The following is a 20,079-nucleotide window of genomic DNA, read 5'->3' as shown; positions in this document are numbered from 1 at the left end:
CTCTGTACTGGTAGCAAACCTTGGTGTTCTGCTACTTATTGGGAGTCCACTTGGCCTACTGTTTGTTATTGGCCACATTTTGTGGTTTTACCAGGTCGATGGATACAACTCGGTTCTCCTTTTTTCCAGCAAGTGGCGGTAGTACAACTGATCTTGTCCCGTTGACAGACAAGACAGGAACTGCTTTTCTGTAAGAAGGCCCAAATTCCTTCTTTACCGCGATCTTCTCCCTGACTAGATCCCCGACTTTTGGAATCCAGACAGGTCTTGCTGGGACAGGTGGTGATTCTTCAGTGGTTGTTGGCTGTTGTTTCAACTGTATGTTGCTCAGGTCTTTTCTTGTTTTGTTTAAGTCCTGTAAAATAGCCAAACGGTCTTTGACATCAAAGGTTTTTTCTATTACCACTGAAGTCTGACTATCAAGGTCAGAGATCAACATCCTAGTTCCGAATAATAATTCGTACGGACTGAATCCCTTCAGAGAATTTCTTGGCAAGTTATTTAGACTACGTTGGACACTTATTAGATGTTTGACCCACCCAGCTCCCGAACCTAATATCCTTTCTATTATAGATTGCTTTCTGCCTTGGTTTTTTCTTTACACCATCCCATACCCTCAGGAAGGAAGTGAGAAGATTCCCGCTGGGCTGTGCTCATTTGGCCATGTTTCCCCCCCAGGCTGGTTTGCCTGAGTGAAAACAACGGTCGAACGTAGCATGCTCTTAGCGTATATGCCATTTAGACTCGCAAATCTTGTATAACAGTCCGGACGTCAGCCGAGTGCCGTGGATCTACATTATAAGTGGAAACTAGCCTGTATATGTTAATCGCAAGCCATTCTTTTTGCTGGTAATATTATCTGCCTTGATTCGACGAGGTATTAAACTGCTTCTCTCCCCTCTGCGATCTCTGTTGCAGTTTGGGCAGTTTTTTACAAACATGGTGTAGTGCAGGCTCATGCCTGGCCACCAGTACCGTGATTGTAATTCTTCCAGAGAATCTTTTAATTTAAGGTGTCTGAGACCCTCGCCCATGTGTGCGTCTGCGATTAACAAGTTTCTCCTGTCCATGTTTGGAATCACTCTATCCCCCACTCCAGGGATTCGAGCAAAAGGGACGGAGTTTGCATCGATTATGTATGTATAATTGAGTGGATAGTTGATCGGTAACGCTGAGCAGTCGCCTTTTGATGACGTTTTCACCGCCAGCAATGTTTCACCGTCAATGTATTTTAATGTACGCTTTTTTCGATCTACGGGAGCCGATTTAGTGGCTGCCGTTGCGGCTGTTTCAGCCAATGAATTCCCTACAACGTGAACGCCATCACGTTGATGACTCAGTGAGTGTGTCACGTGAGTCTTTGGTAGTTCTTTTTTCAAAAGAGCTACTTGTTCCCAGAGCAGTCTCTGCTTTATTGGTGCATCTGTGTCATCTTTGTAACCGTTCTGAATCCATGTCTGCAAATCCTTGTTATATGCTTTGACGCAGTAATATGAATCTGACACTATAAGTGTCGGGAATTCGCGATCCGCATTATCTAGCGCCATTTTCAAAGCTATTATTTCAGTTTGTAGTTCTGAATTAGTTTCTACTCAGTGTGATTTTGTTAATAGAGGTCTTAGTTTACCTCCGCGCCACACTTCTTTTGTAATCTCACATGTGGGATTGTATGCATGTTCTCCCCAAACGGAGGGTTGAGCATGTCCGTCTGTATAGATTACACAGGCGTAATGTCGTAGAGGCAGAATGTCGATTGGCAGAGGATACGTCTTTTCATATTTTAGATTTTTTAATTCTTCTAGTTCTGGATCAAAGTAGTAGTATACTTTGTCCGTTGTGATTGAATTCACCCATTGTATCCATTCTGGATCCAATGTTGTTGATGGTAAATTACACGGTGTTGTTAATGCCTCAAAGGCTGATTCAGCTGTTCTGACTGTGATATGTCTACCGTCAGCTATGTCTTTTTCTCTAGCTATTGCGGTTTGAACTGCTTGAACAATTTTTCCTTTGTTGCTGAATCTCTGTTCAGCTTTTGTGTACAAGTGTGATTTGAATGCAATTGGTACCTTTTCTCCCTCATTAGAGGTCAGGTATGTGAATCCGCATCTCCCTGGGATGACTCGAATCACAAGATTGCGTGTGTTATCACGTGTTTCTAATTTTGTTTTAATTAGCATGTCTGTTTGTAAGGATCTCAAAATTTCTGTGTGTTTTTGAGTCCAACTGGATCTTTTAAAGTCTGGTTTAATTAGATCGTAAAGGGGTTTGACCCTTTCTGCGTAATTTGCAATGTATGTTCTTCCGAAATTTAGGAAGCCTAGAATTGACTGTAGGTTTTTTAGTGTTTTAGGAGCTTGGATTACGGCACATTTCTCTAGGAAATTGTCTGCCAGGCTTTTACCTTCACTTGATAACTCATATCCTAAGAATAGGACCGTCAGATGGGCAATTCTGGACTTTTTGAAGTTGAATTTGTAACCCTCTGCAGCGAACCCAAGTATTATGGTGTTCACCCTTTTCAAGTGAGTCTCCAAGTCATCATCTGTTAAGTAAATGTCATCGACATAAGATAATGCTTCATCATCATATAGTTGTAGTAATTCTGTTACTCTCGCTGAGAATACCCCTGGGCTGTTCTTGTACCCCTGGGCTAACCGACAGAATTGTTTTTGAGTGCCATTTACTGAGAATGCAGTTAAAGATCTGCTCTCTGGTGCTATGTTTTGACAAAAGAATCCATTGGAGATGTCCAAGGTTGTTTTGTATTTTTTGCGCACTATGTTATTCATTAGTGCAGCACTGTGTGAGTTTTGCACTGCAAAGGTTTTGCAACATGTGTTAAGGTGTCGGTAATCCAAAACTAGACGGTACGAATTGTCTGGTTTGGAGACCGGAAACAAAGGATTGTTCATTTGTGAGGTGCAAGTTTCAATCACCCCCTGGTATTCTAGCTGGTCTAGTATTTCATTTACCTGTTTTTTAGCTTCTTGCTTAATTGGGTACTGCCTTTGTGCAGTTGGTTGTGATTTTAACTGGATTTTGTGAGGAGGAGAATCCTCATCCCATCCTACATGATTTTTATATAAAGCAGGTGCTAAGGCCACTGCCCACTTTCTAGCAAGTGTGTATTTTTTATGAATCGGTATTTGATTCGAGAAGGCAGGCATAATTACCTCTTCGCCATGAGGGCACTCCCTGACAAATTCTGGTGGCCAGTCTTTTTCAGCTAGAAGGATGTCATAGCCCTTGGATAGGTTATCCCAAAATAGTCCCCTTATTTTCCTAGTCTTATCTCCCTCTATACGTAATGTTATCTCGTATATCTTGTGGGGCTTGCTAACTCTGGTATCTGCAGTTTCCACTTGAAGGTATTCATTCGTGTCCACTGTCTCCAGATGATTCATAAGGACTTTGCGAGCTATGCTCACCTCTGCTGCGCTGTCTAGCATTGTCTGAGCCCACTCTCCGTTTTTCAGTTGTGTCCTCAGTATTCTCGGCATTGTTAACTACCTTGATACTGGCTACCTTCTTTTTTGGAAATTGTAATTTCTTTTTCAGTTGAGCAGGTTCCTTGTCTTTGGACTTGGCGTGCTCTTCTGATCGTCCTCTTCTTTCCGATTTCTGCAAGGAATTCTGAAAAGATTGAGAGGGACGTGTATCAATGTCTTGATATCTATCAGGTTTTTTAATATTACCCCTATTTCTAAGGTTATATCTATTCCCAGAGGGGTCACTCTGGGGTGACCTTTGTCTTGGGTTTGGAGATTTCTCTCTTCGCCTAGGCGACCTTCCTCTGGACTGGAATTTCTTTTCTTTAGGATTGGATTGTTTGTTTCCATCCCAGTTCTTTTTTGGTGAATTATTATTAAAAAATATTTTTTCTGGACTTGTAGTCAGTTGCGGTTTTACTGGTATTCCACCTAGACTATCTCTGCCTAGTTCTTCATAGGATTTTTCTATGATTCTGGCAATTTCAGCTGGTTGGTCTGCTATATCTGTCTCTTTTAACCTCTGGCGGATCGCCACGTTTGCTGCTTCACCCTTTATGTTGGCTAGTAATATAGCCGAGACCTGCTTGAAGTCTTTCAGTAATTTCATACCAAGAGTTAAAGCAGGTTCTGGACCGTATTCATCTTGAATTTGTTTTAGCACATCTGGTATCACCGAAATGGATGGGACACCGTGCGTTTTTGTGTAGATGGAAGCAAAGACTGTACCCCAAGTGTCACAGTCCTCAATGTGTGGTGCGATTCCCATTGGGAGACATATAGTCAGAATCCTGTGTTTTTCCAGCGGGGTGGTGTCAGGAAACACCGCCTCTATTTGGGTAATTTTCTGTGCCAACCAGAATGGTATCTGTTCCCGTTTAGCTGGAACTTTACCTAGGCAGGATTGGATGTTCTGTGGTGTAATTTTATTTGTGTTCCCCTGGTGTGGGGTCAGCTGTGGTAGTTTAATCGCTGGCTGAATTGTTGAAGTCCGCATTACATACTGAACTAATTGTCTATGAATTTTTAGTAATTGTTTCAGCTGTGTTAATAATTCAGCTGCAGGCATCCTATCGATGTCTGGATGTGGTGTGTATCCGGCTAGGACCGGCCACGTTGCTCCTGGTCTTCCTAAAGGACCGAGCCTTGTAATGTGATTATTGTGTTTTAGGGCGCCATCAAATAAGAGCAAATGCTCTTGGAATTTGAGTGGTACTTCCACCTCCTCGAAAGGAGTGTACGTTTCAGGAGGTTCCTCTACTTTGTAATAGTGGAAGTACTTTGTTACAGCATTTGCTGCTGGAAAATGTATCCATGTATAGTATACCTCTGTCTGCCGATATTCGTGTGCCTCAATTACGAATATGACTGTGCCACCTCTAGGTGTCAGTCCATTTTCTATAAGTTTTAAGGTTATAGATCTCCTTTTGGCGACCTGGATGAGTATTATATCCGGGTCTGCTGTTTGCATGGTAGCATCAGCATCTGCTATTTCAGTAGCTAATCTAATTGCCTCTCTTTCATCATCACTCTCTGCCATTTTACAGACAGGATGGTTTTATGTTTGTTTGCAGATCAGGTTTCTTATGGAGACAGAGATTAGATGCACAATATTCTGGAACTGTTTTATCCTTCAACGTTGACTTGACCAAAAACCATACATAGGAGTTCCCTCCTGCGAGGTTTTGGAGGATATAACCTTTCACCCACTCCAGACGTCTTTGGAGTATTTGGGAAAAGGGGTCTGAGTGAGAAAGCACGACTGAGTTACTCTAAATGTCTTACGTTAGTTTTATCGCCCTTTCCAAACACGTTGGGCGCCATGTAGTGTAGCTCCTATTTTCCCAATAGGCTCTGCGCATTGGAATAGTACCTACAGCAGTAAAGGCCTAGACCAGACGTTAACTAGGTCTACTACTGTCGATACTAGACTTAATTTTTGGGTTTGCCAGCTAAGCTCAGAGTTCCCTAGAAACTTTCTCGAATGTTCAAGGAAGGATTAACTCCCCTGATTAGACAAGAAGGGATTTAGTTTCTGACAACCATAGAACATGACAACTTTGCTCTCCCCTAATCAAGAGTCAATCTCAAGAGTCGTGTGAGCACAAGGCAATTATTTTACTCAGTCAGTACGTGCATTCTTAGTCTCATCAGAATGTAGAGAAAAGGAAGAGACGGGCGTGTTCAATAAAAAGGGGTTATTTATTGATCAGTCTCTTTTCTCGTACAAGAGAAATGGATCGATATTATTGCAATACTTATAGTTAAGTAAAGTGCATACATTAAAAGCAATAGTATAAAATAATACTGTAAAAACATTGATATGGTTTCTGAGCCATATGATGTTTTAAAATGATTAAAATATATTTACATACACATATACATTTGACTAAACGTACTCAACTGGTGTTTCTAAATACGCCTACCCCGTGTACCTGACCTAAGTCTAATGCGTGGGCGGGAATAGAAAGTTACAGTTTAAGTTAAGTTTGTTTTTGCCAAGTGAATAACTAAAGAATTCTCTGTGAGGGGTTATTCAGTTCTGTACCTGGAATTTAGGATGGATGAGGAATGGTATCTCTTTCTCTGCTCTCGATATTCCAGGCTGCCTGCGAGGGCTACCCGGAAGCGCCGGTGCTGGGTCTCTCGGCTTGAGATAGCAGCGCGTCTCTCAGCGCGTCAGGAAGGCGGGGCTGCTGCCAGCGGGGTCTGCTTCTGCTATCGGCTTCGGCAAGTATGGCTGCTCCGTCTTGTCACCACGCGTGTGTTTGCATAGGGCAAGGTCGGCAATATTTATACCTTAAAGGTGCCGGGATTGACGTAAGGATGGACATAGGTACGTCAATAAAGATGTCATACGACTTGCTCGTTAGCACATTCTTTACTAAAGTTCTCTGTGAAATCAAAACAATGGCCGCACGGATTATCCAGGTTGTCATAGGTTTGATTTGTTATGAGAACGTCGTATGCCTTATCAGGGGCTGGAGGAATGTCGCTTGTCTAATTAGATCTCAAGCGTTATGACCTAATCAGATAACACGTTCCTGTGCCGGAGTGTGACTGCGTCAGATAACGGTATCTGCATCATGGGGGATTTCTTGCCTCATGGGCTGACTGTTAGTTAACTTGATAGTTAGTTTAACCAGAATAGGGTCAGGAATAGGGGGATCGATTCAGAACCTATAGAAATACACGACAAAACTAATCTGGTGGAAAGCAATTGATGATAGATTATCTAATAATTTATTTTTAGGGATAGATGCAAAGACCAAATTGAACAATGATCCCCACTAAAAATATAAACAATATTGAAAGGGCTATCAAAATGTAAATCTTCATATCAGAAATTATGGGTATTAATATAGTTGAATAAGATGTGTATTAAATCTGCATCAAGAAAATTGCACGACCAGCATTTAGCAGGGGTATCGTAGGCGAATTTGGAGCACTCTAAGGGAGTAAATTATAGGCTGTGTTAAAAAAATGGAGATTGTGTAATACCAGGGGATTGTGAGATTTTATATATGGGTGCCCATACATTATTCCAAAAAGGGATTGTCCAAGAAACTCCCAAATCTCTCACCCTTAAAAGCTCAGACTTGGATTTGGTTCTGGAGGGGTCGGGTAGGGAGAAATACTTATAAATAGCCGAAGTCCAAGGACCAGTTTTCAGAAAATCAGTAATGCTAGAAAAAAAAGGAACAGTCTTCAAAGAGTTCTGTAATTAGACATAGACATCAAGAACTACATTCATTAATGATAAAAAGCGAATATAAAAGGATTTAGGGCAATGATAAATAAGGCAAAATTGAGGAAAAGAGATGAGGAAACTGTTATAAAAAAGTTGAGATACCCACATTAAACCTTTGTCCTTCCAGGTATGCCAAAAAAGGGCCTATTATTTATCTTAAGAAAGTAGTTTTACCATATCGGCATTTGAAAAAAAAAAAGGCTGTATCAAGAATGAGTGGAAGAAAAGTCGATTTGAGCACCAATACCGTCTACCGTAAGGTAGGGGGATGAAGAAACAACATCTGAGCAGTCAGAGGGAGAACTTCTTTGAAGCTAAAGGGAACAAGAGAAACATGTTCAATATCTAGCCATAAAGGAGAAAGGGACAAGGATGAATCTTGAGTCCAAAGAGCTGCTTGGCGTAAGGCAAAAGCTCTGTGATAACCATACAAATGAGGAAAATTAACCCCTCTCGCTACTTTCGGTTTTTGTAAAGTAACTAATGCTATTCTATGCTTTTTATGTTTCCAAATAAATTTAAGGAGTAAGGTGTTGTTTTTTTTAAAGAAATGTTTAGAAATGTGCAATAACAACAAAAAAAGAAGATATAAGAATAAGGGGGAAATCATAATTTTAATAGAGTCTGAACAACCCCACCATGATAAAAATAAAGGATTCCAAGAGGAAAGAATCTTATCAATTTTAATACTAAGCTCTGTAAAATTAACCTTAACCGTATCTGGGATGGAATTTGTGAACCAAACTCCCAAATATTTAATTTTTGCAGAAGTGGACCACTGATAACCAGTAAGAGAGTAAGAGTTACTAAAAGTGTATTTAGTAAGCGGGAGAATTTCCATTTCATTCTTATTAATTTTATATCCCGAGTCAGTAGAAAATAGTGAGATTTCATGTAAGAGAGACGGTAGTGAATTCTCAGGAGAATAGATAAATAGAATAATGTCGTCTGCCTACGGAGAAATTTTTAAATGCTGATTTCGTTAAGAAACGCCAGTGATAGAAGGATTAAGACAAATCAGAGAAAGAAAGGGCTAGACCTAAGATGAATAATAAAGGAGAGAGTGGGCAACCTTGCCAAACCCCCCTATTGAGAGGAAAATATGAGGAAATCATGCCATTAACCATTACAGATGCCCATGGAGCATGATATAGGGAGATGATAGCTATAATTTTAGGCCCAAACCCATGCCATTTTAAGGAATTAAATAGAAGATCCCAATTTACTCTATCAAATGCCTTCTCAGCATCAATGGTTGTGGCTGCAAAATATGTTTAAAAGAAGAGGCTTTACAGAGAACATTCTGAAACAGTTTTGCATCTTCAGATATAAGCCTTCTCTTCATAAACTCTGATTGTTCTTTTCCTATGAGGTGGGCAAAAACGGATTCTAAAAGGAAAGCTAAGAGCTTTGTAAACATTTTATAACCAACGTTCAATAAAGAAATAATCCTATAGTTTTTACATTTGCGAGGATCCTTACTATCTTTATGTATAAAACAAATGATAGCTTCTTGGAAAGTGCCAGAGGTGGAATAAGATGCAGGGACATGATTTAATAAACAATACAAGTAGGGAAGAAGGATGCTAGAGAAATGGCGATAAAACTCTACTGTAAAACCATCTGGACCAGCTGTTTTCTCTAATTTAAGTGCTCATAGGGTGCACCAATTTCTTCAGAAGAAAGGCTATTCTCTAAAGAATCAAAATCAAAATCCTGCTCAACAGAATTAGGGGATGGTGTAGATAGTCCACAATTGCAGAGGAAGAAGGAGCTGATTTAGGCGTATACAGCGAGAATTATAAAACATAACAAATTTTTCTAAATTAGCCTGGTGATTAGTAGTAGACTTACCCATCGAAGTGGAAATTGAGTCAATAATGAGCCGCACTGTTCTCCCCTTAAGGTAATTCACTAATAGCTTACCAGCTTTATTTCACCTTTCATAATAACGAGCATTCTTCCGAAGAAGTCTAGAGGAGGCTTCTTCAATAGAGATAGAGTTAAATTATAATTTGGCTTTAAGCAGAGCATTAAGGTCAGAGGGCAGTTTGGAGAAGAAATACTAATTTTCTAAAGATTTAATCTATGAGAGCAGTCTAGTATGTTCTTTAAACGTTGTCTTCTTTTGTTTAGAAACATAGTTTAAAATAAAATCTTGTGCCAAGGCTTTGAACGTATCCCAGAGCAGGCAAGGAGAGACTTCTATATTATCATTAAAGGAAAAAAAGTCAGAAGCAAAGGCGATGAACGAACTAGAGATTTGAGCATCTTGCAATAAATAATTGTTACATTTCCAGCGATGTAAAGGAGGACGGGGGAAACCAAATCCAAAACAGTGATAACCATAGCTTGGTTGGAGAGCACAATTGGAAAAATTTGACTTTAGGATAAACTGTGCAAGAGAATTAGAGAGTCTTGAAGGTGAACCATGAGAAAGAGAGTAAAAAGTATATTCCCGGGCTGTTGGGTTAGACAATCTCCAAGGGTCCACCAAGGCTCCCTTATAGATAACAGAGTGAAATTGTTTATGCATTTTATGGGATGAAAAATAAACTGAGGATAATCTATCTAAAAACGCGTCCATTATTTGATTATGCTCCCCCCTAAAATAAAGTAAGAGTTATGCAATTGTGTACGTTTTTGTGCGATGGTGGGTAATAAAGCAGTATCAGATTGTGTTGGGGCATAAACATTCATAATAATGAGGGGGTCATTATCTATGATACGACTAACTATAATCCATCTACCTATGTCATCTATTTGTTGATAAACCATTTTAACATTAAGGGATTTTTTTGCCAATATGACAACCCCATTTTTCATATTCATCAATGGGGAAACAAACATAGAGCCAACCCAAGTTCACTTAAACTTCAAAGCTTCAGATTGTGTAAGGTGATTTTCTTGAAGAAGGACCAAATCGTGATTAGATTTGCCTAGATGGGATAACACTTTGTCGTTTGATTGGATTAAGAGATCCTTTAATATTCCGTGTGATTACTCTGAATTATACACAATGAAGAAAATAGTCTTGGATAGCAATGAGGCATATTTAAGAAATCCAGTATATAATAGAGAGAAGGGAAAGTGCAGCATAGGCATGAGATCAGAGAGGAAAAAGGGAGGAGGGAAGAGAAAATGAGAATAGATAGTAGAAGAAAAAACAGAACAAGTCCAAAAAGGACAACTGAAAAGAACTGGGGTGGTAACAACACAAAAACAGATGACACACCCGAGAGGAATGAGTCTACGCCATATCCGGACAACACACATGGATGAGGACTAATGCTTTGTGCAGACAGATAGAAGGAATCTGTGAAAAAAAATAGAAGGGGATAGAGCAAGCTATATTACCAAATATGATAACCTAGCATAAAAACAAAGAATACAGACATCATAATAAATTTACTAGTACATCAAATAACCACAATGAAAAATGTAAACAAGAGTAGGTACACCAATCACATCTTACAACATCCAGCACACAAGGGCCAACGGATAGACAAAATGTTGTTATAAGGGAAGTCAATGCAAAGAAGGACCCCCGACATCCTTAGTGTCCGGGGATCTATGAGTTTGTAAAAATCTATTAAGGTTTGCTTGATCTTCAAAAGTAGAAGTCTTGTTTTGATAGGGGACTTTGAAAATGCAGGGATGAAAGAGACCATATTGCGCACCCAAAGCCTTTAAAGAAGGCCGAAGTCCTAGGAACTCCTTTCTCCTGGCAGCAGTGGTATTAGAGACATCTTGAGACAAGAAGACCCTCTGCCCCACCCAGAACACTTGCCGCTTAGCCCTGGCTGTGACAAGAACCACCATAAAATCTGTAATTTGTAGAAACAGTATAATGACTCCTCTTGGCTTTGCAGGCAACTTGGAAGAGGTGAGACGAGGGCCCAGCCTATGAGCCCTCTGGATATTAAGCGAAGTGGAAGGTCACATGTCCAGCAAATTAGGAAGGAAGGATGTAAAGTATGAAACAGGATCATCTCCCTCAAGTGCCTCCAGAAGACCATAAATGTGTAGGTTATCCCATCTATTACTGTTTTCTAAATCTTCTGCCTGTTTTTTTTAGTTAAGCAACCTCCTTCTCCAAAAGCTGAACTTTAGCTGTTCCGGTCATGCAAGTCCACCACCTGCTGTTCCACCATAGAGACACGATTTTCCATTAGTGTCCATTTGTCATCCAGGTTTTGGATACGCGTATTTCTTTCCTCAACAAGGGGTCGCAATGACCTAATCTCCTTCAATAATAATTCTAGAGAAATTGAAGATGCCGTTTTCTCAGCTGATGGAGGGTCTTATTTTAGACTTTTAGAAGATGAGGACGGAGATTGGGATTTACTCGAGGTGGACTGCTGAATGGAATTGTGTGATGCTACGGAGGTAGCCATCACTGCAGAGATAGTTGACGTTTTAAACACTGAATTTTCAGTACTAGAAGAGCTTCCTGAGGAGATCGGTAGCTATTCTTTGGCACAAATATGAATTGTGGCTTTTTTAACCTGACCATAAAGGAAGAGACCAGTATTTGATATAGGGTAAAGGAGTCAGAAGCATCCTACAGAGGATAAACCAAAAATAGAAAGGTCTTCTTTACTACTTGAGAAACATTCCTGCCAGGTTGTGGGATTGCCAACAGCAGAATGAACTGAAAGAGAAAAAAAAGAATTTGAAATAGTCAATAATTATCCCTTTCGTACTAATGTGAAGAGGTAGAGATACAGCCACTAAAAATGGCGTCCATTTCTGCAGAAACAGCCGTGACTGCAAAACCGAAAACAGAGTGAAAAAATGCTCGTACCTTAAAGCAAATTACAGGTAAAGGGGTTGCATCAACTTCAGCCATTCTTGTCTGTTGAAGGCTGCCGGCTGCACCACCTCTAGACAGTCTAAAAGCTCTCTGAATGTTCAGGTAAAGCAGACCTCAAGACTGTGGCCCCCAACTTGTGTGCCGGCTTAAGCCATGCCCCCCCTTGAATGTAATTTTTTAAGATACTTAGTAAAATGTTAGGATAAAAGATGGTTTCTGATCCCCAGTCAGCATTATTCTCATACCAAAAATAGAAGTTAATTCTAAATATGATGCTAATACATAGATGTATAATCCCTAGAAAGCAAGAGGAAGTATTTTTGGACTTTTGGCTTGATTAGGAAATATGGGCTCCATACTAAGTTTCTAGTAGATACCATACTTTTTGTGTTGCGCTTGTTACTTAGGTTTTTTTTTATTTTTATGATTGTTGTTCCTTTTCATAACTTCATTTATAGTCCAGAGTTACTGAGCAATACTGAAACAATTATTTAATTTTTTTATCATGAAACTCTAAAAACATATAGATTAATCACATTGATTTTCAGTAGCAGGGGGCTTAGCGCTGTTATAAGTATTGATTATTCCAGTCTATTGATTTTCAGATCTTGACCCAGATCTTTAATCAGCTTCCAAGGGTTGAAGAACATTTTTTATTAGACTCACACTGTAGAAAACTGGCAAAGCAAATATCAAATAGACAAAAAAGAGGTGAGTGCTAGCAAGGTTGGATAGTTTCACATGGTACCCCCACGCAAACAACACTGCAGGGGAAGATCCAGTACACTCCTGAGCTTTACATGACTTTGGCTTAGAGATAAACTGAGATTTGAAAGTCTAGTTACTCTAAAATGCTAGGCATTTGCTAAGAGAATGTGAAGAAAATATGTTGAGTGATATTAGAACAAGAGTGAGCGATGTGTGTGAGATATGTCTATTCTACCCACGAGATAGACAAGGAAAATAATGTCCATTCAACAACAAAAATATGTAATGTATGTGTTTCTTATGTTAATAGTGAGCAGCGGGAGAGAACATAACACACACTGAAGTGGTTTGGGCACTTAATAATAAATGTTAATACATATCACAGTAGCTCTAAAATATATTGGCCTCAGAAGAGTGAAAGTTTGAGTTAGTCCTGCAAGTTCTGCAACTTGTGAATTGCAGTTTTTAAAGTGATTTCTGTAACAAAGGGTTATTATACGTACACAGACATATGCATCAAGTACCATGATTGTAAGACGCTTGCTGTGGAAAAATGCTACAATTTGGTTTCCATACAAATGTTATATTGTTGCCAAATTGTATACAAAAAACCTGGGCCATCCTCACCCCAGGTAAAAAGTAAAAATTACACAGCAAAATCTATTGCCATGCTACAGTGTGCGAGGAGACACCCTTGGGAAGACCACTTTTTGATGATACCTATTGAGGGCCCCATGTGTGAATCAAGGAAAGCGTGACGTGGTATAATGTCAAGTGCACTGGCAAGATTTAATTTGGTACATGGGATATGCTCTTTGCTTACCACAAAAAAAGGTCTTGGGCTAATGTTATATGTATTTTATCTTAAGGATGTCCAAATTGTCTCCTGGTTGTTAACTTTCCAATCAATGACCTTGTAGTCAACCTGTGGTCCTGGACTAACTACATTTTGGATCTTGACCATGAAAGTGACGTACACCGGGTATTTTTAATTCGCCATACTCTGCTCAATAAAGCAACTTGTGAGTAGCGGCTGATCTTTTAAAATCAGTTGATTTATTCTACTCAGAATTCATTCCTTTGTTGGTCATGTCTAGAGGAAACTTGATTTTTTTTGTCAGCCTCATGATATCAAAAATGTCATAAATAAAAAATGATGTACACAGAGAAGCGCTGCAACAGTCCTCTTCATCCATTTTTCTATTCATCTGTTAGTCACTTTTTCCTTCCATCAGGCAACGCATGTGGAATAGGGTTGTGGGTCAGCTCACTTCGGTCATTGGCTCTCTTGCACTGTGAATGCTTACATTTTCCATGATCACATGTGCACATCCTCCTAGAATGAAGGGTACTTCAGTACCAGGGCTGGGTAGCCAACACTTTATTTTATCATTTTTTCTTTATCTATTTTGTTTCTATTTTTGGTAATTCTTGTATGTTTAAACTATGTCTTCAGGTTAGAGTAATTCCAATCCAGAAGTTCATTTTCTTTGCACCAATAAGTATCATATTTTCCTGTAAGATGCATTAAAATTAACATGTTCTTCTATACCTATTCTAAGTGCATCTACTTGCTAGGAAGCACTAGTACTTTTTAATTAAATTTATCTATGAAAGTTAATATTTCATTTATTTCTTGCTAGCATATGGATATGTATAGATGGCAGCATTTCTTTTTTTCCCGCTTATTTTTGTGACACATACTCACAATAAAGCATAAAAAATAAAACCACTACACCAGTGTGCCAATGCGAGACCTATTGGCTTTGCCAATGTTTGTTACTCTAGTTGGCTATGATTGCTTGAACTGTTCCACTCTTTTATTGATCCATTAATAACTACCACTATATTCAGGAGAGAGTATAGGATATATTTGGAAACGTTATTTCAGCCTCTGATTTTTTTCACCTTTAGACAATTAAATAAAAAACACATGCAATAAAATAATTTACAAAAACATTAAGACAATAAATATATGTATTAGGTCCCTGAGATTGTTTTATACTCTTCTTTGATTAAAGTGCATCAGTTTAGTCTCTTTACCTTCCGGCAGTGCTTGCACGTTGGTTAATTTATTTCTTCACTGGAGGCACACAACCCTCTCGTCCACAATATATCTCACTTGTCCTTTGCCTGGACAGCCATGCGCTCTACAAATCGCCTAACATAACATAACAAAACTCAGACAGTGGCAAACTGTTCCCTTATTTGCCAGATCTCAATCAGATATCATGCTACCCATCTCATTTTGGCATCAACGTTATCCCGAGGTAAGTAGATAGAACAGAACATCCCATTCTACCTGGAATGCCTGGTTCCTAACAACTCATGTAATTGTTGTATTGCTGTGCATAAGAGCATGCAACAGGCCTTCTTTCTGTCAGCATATGTAAGTTTCAGATCAAGTTACATTTCTCTTTTTGAGACAAGTTCCAACTGGAAATTTTTCACAGCTGGATACAGCAAAAAACCTCCTTTCAGAGGGATTTAAGAGCTTCTCAGGTAGGTCTGAGGATAATGAGAGGGATTTTACATGTCCATATGGTCATGTCCTTTCCCTAAAGCTTGACATTTCCCCTCCTGACCATGAGCCATGGACATTTTCTTTGCCACAGTGTATACCCCTCTCAAGGATACTGGGCTTGGGTTTGACCCCAAAAAGCTAGGCTCCAACCCTAACTAGATGTCTTGTGAGTGACATCTGAAGCTCAACGTGTGTGTTTTGCAGCCAGTCAGCATCGTTCTCTGAATGGATTACAACTCCGAACATTTTCCAGGATTATTTCTGGAAAGCCTTTTGGCACGTGAAGCAACCTCTTCTTGAAATGTCTTACATGCAGGGCAATTTTTCCTGAGATTCTGTCTGCACCCCAGAATTCAATTCCACACACAATATGACATCCTACTTTCTCTTGTACCACTCTTGTCAATCTGTGAAGAAAACCAACTTCCCTGAGCGCGGGCAAACTGGTGGATGGCATTGGGCGAAGCTTCAGGTTTCTGTATTGCTCTGTTAGCACGCTCTTTCCAATTCATGATGGGGGACAGTGCTATTTCCAGTTTTGGGAAAGAGCGCACTTCCTCCAGTTTGGCGCCCATCATGGTCCAAATCCCAATTGGCCTCCCTATGCCTCAAATCATAATCTTTCATTTTGCAGCGTTGAACTGTAGTTCATTTACAGTGTAATAATTTTCTGTAGCGCATAGGAAGAGAAAGTCATTCAGTGAAACAACCGATGCTCGCCCTGTACACCTCGAAAGTGCAAGTTAAATCACCTTATTTACTGTGTTGTAACGTTTGTAACAAAAGCATCTTTGGTGTGGTCCGATTTTCTTTTTAACACGGCAATAAAGATGTCAATTGCGTGCATCAGGTTTGATCATATTGCTTTGGAAAAATTGAGTCACATGAGTTTTTCTGTTGTTGATCCATACTATTTGATTGCATGTTTTATGCATTGCAGACCACTAGCTTTATGTTGAACCGTACGTTTGTAGATTATTCTTATTTTGTTTCAATCTGTGCCTGATATCTTGGGTTCTAATCGGTATCATTATAAGGATTTGGGGACAAGACATATTTTGCGCTATAAAGAACTGATTTCAGTTGTATAACCCATTTCCTGCTATTTCAAACCCATATGTAGACAAATCACACTCTCCCCCAGATTTACATAAAATAACGGGACGCAGCGCAGCAGCCAACAATGTTGCATTGCGTAGCATGACAGAGAGGGAGAAGGAGAGCACCATATGTGCAGAGATATGGTATGTCCTCCCCTCTGCTTAGCGCCGGCGCTGATTTCTGCTGCCGTGCACCAAGCACACAACTTAGAGCATAGTGCTAGGGTGCGTGCTTGAGTCTACCATAGGTTTTGTACAGGAAGAGAACCCTTTCTGTACAAAATACTATACGATACTATGCGTAGATACACTTTACAACTTTTCCTACTTTGCATGAGTGTTACACAGTGCAGCACGCATGCAAAGTCGGAAAACAAGGAGATATAAAAACATTTCTTCTCTTAAGGCTTCCTTTTAAATGGTGTTATGGTGTTAATTATTTGCACAAAACCCTGTCTGCTATTGTTTGTAGATAAGGGTTTGTGTCAAAAGGAATTGGTGGTAGCATGGGAACTCATGTACCACCCATGTAACACCCCCCTTGGTGCGAAGTAATGTAAAGCAGTGCTTTGCACTTCCTTGCTTTACTTTAAGGGTACTTTCCAGAACAAAAATACATTTTGCACTGGAAAGTAAATTAGAAAAAGAACATTTTGTGCTAGTTAGTGCCACTTTTGTGACGCCAACCTAGTGCAAAATGTTGGTAAATCACCCCTCAGCTATATGTTAAACTTTAATTGGGTCACACAAATGCAGTGGAAGTATGCCTTTTTCCTGAATGCTAAAAATTCTGAGATGGCACTGGCTAGAGTAGGGAGAGAGGTTTACGTAGAAAAATGGAATAGGCAGAGGTAAAATAGAGAGAAAGTTCACTTTCTAAGGGGGGCTGTTGGAAGGTGAGGGTCCTGGGCAACTGCTTACTTTGCCATTGCCTTAAAGTGCGGCTGATTCTAATAGGCCTGATGCTCATGATGCCCTCGTTCCGCTCAGCTTACTTTTGAGAGGCTATTTTAATGGTTTTTTAAAAACATCTTATTTGCAAATAACAATGTACAATAAAGGACAAGTAAATCATCACCAGAATAAGTTTAGCGTCCCAGGGAAGGCATTGTGTTTATGGAATTGCTCCAATCATGACAGGCATTAAACAATATGCAGACCTGACCCCTCCAACATATTTGTCTGTCCCGTGCCCAAGAGTGCAGCCATACAGCGCCCGACATCCCACCGGTTAGGCGCATTGCTTCCTCACCACCAACCATGGGCCCTATAGGTAGTCCTGTGACTGATACTCCATCTGGTCTGCTAGCATATACCAGTCCATGTTCTGTGCTAGGAGGCTTATCTTTAACCCAAGCCTGAATGATGTCTCTTCTAGCCAAAGTCAATGCCATGTTACAGAACAGGAGGGAGTTCTGTGACAGTGTCTGCTCCAACCAGATGCCGAGACACCGCCTGCACCAACAGACCAACTGGAGCTCCCACCGCCTCCTATAGATGCCCCTTTGTCCGCAACTCTTCAGGCCAGTCATTGGGAAGTCTGCCCATGGCATGGAGTGTCATCTGTGTTTAGGTTTCCGTGTGCAATATCTTGAGCTATGCAGGGCAAAAGCCAGCCTGGATCGCCATCTCCTTCAGATATCTGGATGCCTCTACCCAATTCTCATCATCCAGTATGCCCAAGTCCCGCTTCCAAATAACCATCATCTTGTCTAAAGGCCAAATACAGTTCTGAAATAAGGTGGTATAGGTGTTAGACACCGCATGGTGTTGAAGTGTGCTCTTGGAGGTATTCTATGGATACCATCCATGTACCCTCCCACAGGGCCCCCCACTTTGGAGAGTCCAATCACATCTCATTTCTGGAAGCCCTCCAGCCATTGTAAACCCTCCAGCACTTCCGTGTCCCATAGCAGCATTTCCAAGGAGATTTGCCCCTCCCAACTGAACCTCCTAGTCACCTTACCCCATGCCTGATCACTGTGGCCATGGAGGCCGGACCCTCCCGCAGAGTGGGCAAACCATGAAGCCACCTTCGGATAACCATGCTGAGGAAGAGTTCTCCTGCACAACAGAAAGGTTGGATCCAGCAGGTCTATGAATGCCCATTCATTAACCAACTGTAGTTGCGCCTCTCAGTAATAGAGTTTCAGATTGGACAAAGCAATGCCTCCCTCAAGTGGGCCTTGCATGAGGGTGTCCAGTGCATCCTGGGGCACCCCCCTCCCACAACAGTGTCCTAGTAGTCGATTGCACTGTCTGAAAAAATCCTCAGGGATAATATACAGTATATTTTGTAAGACATAGAGGCATTTAGTTAAATCATTTTGTAGAGTGCTACCCTTCCCATCAGGAATAACAACAGCTTCCTCCATCTGGCCACATCCTCTCTATATTGACCAAGTAACCCCGATAAATTCTAAACATAGAAGTCGCTAGGTTCTTTAGTAATTAAGATGCCAAAGCACTGAAGTCAGTCTCGGACTACTGCATGGTACAACCCCAAACCTCCAGTGGACGCAAACCCCGTAGGTGAGTATGCCACCAACTTATGCCACTTTCTCTTGATCCTGAATTAGCTCGCAAAAAGAGTGAGGATTCTAAGCACCCAGGGAAGAAACTGCAGTAGTTCAACCAATTATAATAGATCATCGCCGTAAAGGGAGATTGCATTCTCTCAATTGATATCCCAGGGCAAGTCCTGAAGCAGGGCATCCCTCCTGACCCATTTTGCCAAGGCAAACAACTGGGGTGATAGGGATAACTCTCTCCAGCTGGAATTCCCTGAACAGTGTCCAAATTACCAAATGGCATTGTGTAAAGTAGGCAAACCCAAGCCAGAAACACCATTCCAACCCCCATCTTCTCCAGGACCGCCATGAGGTATAGCCATATGAGCGAATTGAATGCCTTTTAGGGATCTAGGCACAAGACCACCACCAGTTTTCCATTAATACTCGCTCTTTCAACAACCAAAGCAAAGGCACCTCAGATTGTCTCTCGTGGCTCAAAGCGGCAAAAACCCAGATTAGTACCTGTGTATCAATTTGTCGCTCACCTCGTATAGGCGGGTTGCAAGCACCCTTGCCAATCATTTTTACCATATTTAATAGAAAAATATGTCTATTGAAGGCACAGCCCCCGGTTTCTCCCCCGCCTTATGATTTAGGGCAATGTGTGGTGGTTCATACGAAAGAGCGGCTACCCCAAATGTATCCCCGGAGAGATGAACACTTCTGCCGGCAGGCTATTAGGGCCTGCATTGGCCCGCCCCTTCCCCCCTTAAGGTGGCACATGGCATCTGCAATTTGTCACCTCGAGATCCCTGTCCAGAGAAACCTTATCCCCCACCCTCAGGACTGGGGTGGGGATATCACCCACAAACCTCAGCCAGTCCTCAATTGTGCATTGCCACCTGGGAGAGTAGAGGGCCTTCAAGTACTCTGCAAACAGCTCAGTAATTTCCAGTGCTGTCTACGGCACATGCAGTTGTCCTAACCACCTCCAGCACCCATCTCTGACCCTCCTCACAATTCACCATCCATGCCGGGAGTTTCCCTACCTTATTACCAAACTCGTACAGTCTATGCTGCAGTACCCTAAGCTGTTTCCTCACCTCCTCTTCCTCTACCTGGGTGTATTCCTCTCACAGGAGTGCAAGGTGATGCACCTGCAAAGGAGCTGGAGAG

The 20,079-nt window shown here is 40.9% G+C and overlaps 1 protein-coding gene across 1 annotated transcript in view; it reads left to right on the top strand.

The window, feature by feature from the left end:
• Window positions 1-20,079, top strand: part of MYO3A (myosin IIIA) — an 869,350-nt gene that overhangs the window by 731,421 nt on the left and 117,850 nt on the right. The gene's annotated exons all lie outside the window — the stretch shown is intronic.

Source organism: Lissotriton helveticus, chromosome 10, assembly GCF_964261635.1.
Source record: "Lissotriton helveticus chromosome 10, aLisHel1.1, whole genome shotgun sequence".
Classification (NCBI taxonomy): Eukaryota; Metazoa; Chordata; class Amphibia; order Caudata; family Salamandridae; genus Lissotriton; species Lissotriton helveticus.
The sequence above is the reverse complement of the archived record's forward strand: the minus strand, read 5'-3'. Positions and strand labels throughout refer to the sequence as shown.